We start from the raw sequence: 5,000 nt of genomic DNA, 5'->3' as shown, positions 1-5,000 counted from the left end.
TCTAGGTTAGGATGAGCTTTCCTAACTGCTGGATGTGTCTCATACTAGAACGAAGTTTACAGGACCCTTATCCCTTTCCCCCCTATCTTTCTTAGTGATGGCCTATCCATCACATCTTTTGGCCGCAGTCCTACTTCCGTACCTAGCGCAGGTTAGGATGGGGGACCGGCTCAGCACTCTGCCAGCCGGCAATAACGAGCCGGCCATCAGAGACCTTTTTCTTCTACAGAGTGAACCCCAGACCTCCGTTGGTCTCCCTTCCGTGTCTGCTGGTAGAGCCTGGCAGGCTGTGGATAGATAGGAAGCCTGAATGTTACATTCTCTTCTTCCATATGTTCACTCTTTCTAGATGGAAGGTTGTATGGCAATACTGCCTTATAATCTTATATCCATACTGTTTCTCTTACTAGTGTATTGTACCCCTAGCCCGGCTGCCGGATAGGTGAAGGTTCTCTGGTTCGTAGTCACTGCCGGCCGGCATGGGTATTGCTACCTTTGCCTGCCGGCAGTAGAAACACATCCCAAGATCTGTCGGCCACTACGATTAGCGGCCGGCAGCCGGGTGCTAGTGTTTTTAGTTGCCGGCCGGCAGTGATTGCCGGCCGGCAGTGATTGCCGGCCGGCACACATTTGCGAACCAATGAATTGCCGCCTATTAGTTAAAGGTAGTCTACCTTTGATCTATACAGGGGTAAATGCCGGCTGGCACGTGCCGGCGCGTGCCGGCCGGCACGACAGCATGCAATGTACAGTAGTTACTATATTTGTGGTGTACTAGACACTGCATTAATGAAACTACAGTACAGAGTTTGTTCTTCCAACATACTTAATGTTATCTTGTACAACCTTTTGTTGATACCGTACAATATATAGAAAGTGAGTTCTTTCTGTATTCATTCTATCCCGTATATTAAAACTTTATTTTAAGGTGTAAGCTACACTCTAACTTTCTGCCTAGGAAAATATATAAGGTATTCTAGAATAAGAATTAACCTTAGTTTTAATATCTTGGAAGGTTACAGCAATTGGCTGGGCAGGAAATACAAATATGTGTCTTTCCTTCTTTTCTTTCTAGCTTTACTGTATAAGCTACATGTATTAATAATAAGTGAAAAGTCTTCACTTGATACACATGGATTTTCTTCTCTTTACAGGAGGACCATCCGAAGCGTGGGAGTATATTCTGCAATGTCCGCAGCAAGAACTTCTGTGGACATGAGTTATGCAGGAGGCACGCAGCATGCGCAGCCTCCAAAGGTGACCTCCGGTATTGGAACCCTCAGGTATGTATCATATGTTATAACCTGATTACCGAGGCATTTGACACCCCTAAGTCGGCAAAGTCAAGGGATGCTGCTAGGAAAAAGATGCGAGCCTGGGTGAGGGGTTTTCAGAAAAACAGTTCAGGCCCCTACCTTACAAACGAGATGATGAGGGCCTACCTTTTCCCTAAGGCATCGGCTGATGCAATCATTCCTCAGCCTCAGGAGGAGATACCAAATGTCAAGAATCCGGTAGATTCTGAAGTCTCAGCCGCCCTTCAAGACATCCAATTGGACGATAGGATGTCAGAAGTGTCTCCCTCTGGGAGAGGGTCAGGAGGAGGAGCTGACTCAGGCTCCAGAAATAAAAGAGGAAAATATCGATGAGGTGTCAGTTACATCCGTTCCGGCCCAGGAATCTGTTCCCTCTACATCGTCTTCTATCCCAGGTGATCTGGGAAGGACTCTTTCTTCTATTGTTGAGATGATTCAACAAATACAAAAGAAGAATGATGAAAAGGAAGCTGCATTGAAACTGGATATACGTAGACTCGCAGCATCACGTGGGCCCCAGAAACGACTCAACGTGAAGGATCTTCCTTTGTGCTTGGATACCAATCCTTGGAGGTATGCCGAACACATGCCAATGACAACTGGGAAGATTGTTATATCAGAGAAGTTGGGCTCAATCCCCTGGAAGATGTGGAATTTTGGCACAACAAAGACTCTTACCCGGACTGCTATGTCCGTCTTAGGTAGGAGCCAGCCTTAAAGGAGGAGACGGAGCCGAAGGAGGTCATAGTCCCTGACCATTGTAAAGTACAGGCGTTACTAGCAAGCTCGATAAAAGAGAGGGGCTTCACGAACTCAAAGGTGCCAGCCTTGAGTAAGAAGCTTCCCTCCTTTGTGGCCTCTCCTCCAACCAGAGCCTTTCCCTTCCTGGAAAACGGATATAAGGCAGCCTTGAAGGCGGCGGAGGCAGGGAAACCATGCCCCTCCTTGGAGGAATGCAAGCCGTTATCCCTGACCTTACCCTTGGACCAAAAAGACTGGAAGGACGTCTACCTTACCTTCTCAGTCGGGAAGCTGGAAGCTGATATTGACGAACGTCAGTTTGGTGAGGAACTTCCAAAGCTGTTGGAGTTTCTCTTGCGCAGAGAGCAAGAGATGAAAGAAAGACTTGCGGCATCGATGTCGTTGCAAACGACATTAGAAACAATGGCAAGTGGCTCCAAGAACCAGGACATGTTCATGGTAGTGGCTAAAACCCATCTGGCCACAGTTACGAAGGATCTCTAGCTTTATTAAAGCTTGGAGAGCCTGTAGAGAGTTTGTGTTCGCTTCGGCTGCGATGAGGCACGAACCGAGGAAGCTGATCTCCTCTTGCATCTGGGGTAAGGACCTCTTTCCCAACATTGTGGTTAAAGAGGTAGTAGACAAGGCCGCCACGGAGAATAGGAACCTTCTCAAAAAGTGGGGCTTAAATCTTAAGAGAAAGTCTTCTCCGGATGAGGGTCCCCAACCCAAGAAGAAGACAAAAAGGCCTAGGCTATCCTCTCGGCCGGCTAAGCCCTACCGACAGCAACAACAGCAACTTCCTGTGACGGCGGTGCCTCAGATAGTGGCACACCCTCCAACCACATACCAGTTGGTACCTCAACAAGTGGCGACACAGTCGCCGGTTTTTAACCCAGCTTTTGAAAGGCCGACTTCTTCCTTTCGCTCAAAAGCTAGAGGAACAGCCAGAGGTTCTTGTAGACGCCCTTCAAGGGGAAGGGGATTCAGGGGAGGACGCGGTCAGGGAAGCGAAGCCTCAGGTCCACAACAGCAGAAGTGAGATGCTTCCAGTAGTAGGGAGACTACATCTATTTAGGGATCGTTGGACCTTCGATCCCTGGGCCCACAACCTAATAAAGAATGGACTAGGTTGGAGCTGGAGTAGTCCTCCACCTCAATTTTCTCAGTTCTTCCAACACTCTACCCGCGTTCTGGTTGAATATGTCCGAGAACTCTTAGAGAAAAGAGTAATCCAAAAAGTTAAGTCCATCAAGTTCCAAGGAAGGCTGTTTTGTGTTCCAAAGAAGGACTCAGAAAAACTCAGAGTCATTCTGGACTTGTCGCCACTCAACAAGTTCATAGTGAACTACAAGTTCAAAATGCTCACACTTCAACACATAAGGACCTTACTGCCCCAAAGGGCATATACCGTCTCTATAAACTTATCTGACGCTTATTGGCATGTTCCAATTAATCGTCATTTCTCCTCCTACCTAGGCTTCAAGTTACAAAGAAGACTTTACGCCTTCAGAGCCATGCCACTCGCGCTAAACATAGCCCAAAGAGTTTCCACGAAGCTTGCGAACGCAGCCGTCCATCAATTACGCCTAAAGGGGATCCAAGTAGTGGCCTACTTGGACGACTGGCTGGTGTGGGCCGCATCCAGGACAGAATGCATGCAAGCCTCCATGATAGTGATCCAGTTCCTGGAATATCTGGGATTCAAGATCAACATCAAAAAGTCTCGACTATCTCCAGCTCAAAAATTTCAGTGGTTGGGAATCCACTGGAATTTGAAGTCACATTGACTTTCCATTCCTGGGAAGAAGAGGAAAGAAATAGCAGGATCTGTCAAGAGACTATTGAAATCCAAACGGATATCAAGACGCGAACAGGAGAGAGTGCTGGGCTCTCTACAATTTGCTTCGATAACAGATCTAGTGCTAAGAGCACAGCTAAAGGATGCTACAGGAGTCTAGAGAAAATACGCATGAAACGCGCGAAGAGATCTAATGAGATCACTACCGACTCGACTGTGAATGCTTCTCAAGCCGTGGCCCAAAGCCAAGCAACTGAAGTAATCAAACTTCTTCAACCTCCTCCTCCGTCAGTTACTATCCACACAGACGCCTCAAAGGAAGGCTGGGGAGGCCACTCTCACCAGAAGAGAGTCCAAGGAGCTTGGTCCAATCTTTTCAAGTCATTTCACATCAACTTTCTAGAAGCCATGGCAGTACTTCTGACACTAAAGAAAGTATCTCCTCGCCACTCGACCCACATAAGATTGGTTCTAGACAGCGAGGTGATAGTGAGATGCCTGAATCGACAAGGGTCGAGGTCGCCTCAAATCAACCAAGTGATGTTGGCCATATTCCGTTTGGCGGAAAGGAGGAAATGGCACCTGTCAGCAGTTCACATTCAAGGGTTCCGCAATGTGACAGCGGACGCTCTATCCAGGTTTACACCAATAGAGTCAGAATGGTCCCTAGACACAGGATCATTCTCCTTCACCTTGAGTCAAGTCCCGGAACTGCAGATAGACCTCTTTGCGATGAAAGACAACAAGAAAATACATCGTTATATGTACCCATACGAGGATCCACTAGCGGAGGCAGTGGATGCTATGTCCCTAGACTGGAACAGATGGTCCAGAAGTCACCTGTTCCCTCAGCACAACCTCCTTTTGAAGGTCCTCGACAAACTGAGATCCTTCAAAGGGAAAGCAGCAAAAGTGGCCCACAAGTGGCCAAACAGCATGTGGTTCCCTCTGGCATTGGAACTACGACTGAAGTTTGTACCGCTACCGGATCCAACCCTGTCTCAGCGAGTACAGAAGTCGACTGTCTTCGCTTCATCACAGATAACCCGGAACCTGCATCTCATGATTTTCTCTCCTTAGCGATGAGAAAAAGATTCGGGGTATCAAAAGACAGTATAGACTTTTTGGAGGAAACCAGAAGA

General features: G+C 47.6%; 1 pseudogene; it reads left to right on the top strand.

The window, feature by feature from the left end:
* Positions 1–1,219, top strand: part of LOC137659897 (piggyBac transposable element-derived protein 3-like) — a 126,817-nt pseudogene extending 125,598 nt beyond the window's left edge.
* Positions 1,220–5,000: the final 3,781 nt, after the last annotated feature.

The sequence above is a fragment of the Palaemon carinicauda genome, chromosome 20, assembly GCF_036898095.1.
Source record: "Palaemon carinicauda isolate YSFRI2023 chromosome 20, ASM3689809v2, whole genome shotgun sequence".
In the NCBI taxonomy this organism is placed as follows: Eukaryota; Metazoa; Arthropoda; class Malacostraca; order Decapoda; family Palaemonidae; genus Palaemon; species Palaemon carinicauda.
The sequence above is the reverse complement of the archived record's forward strand: the minus strand, read 5'-3'. Positions and strand labels throughout refer to the sequence as shown.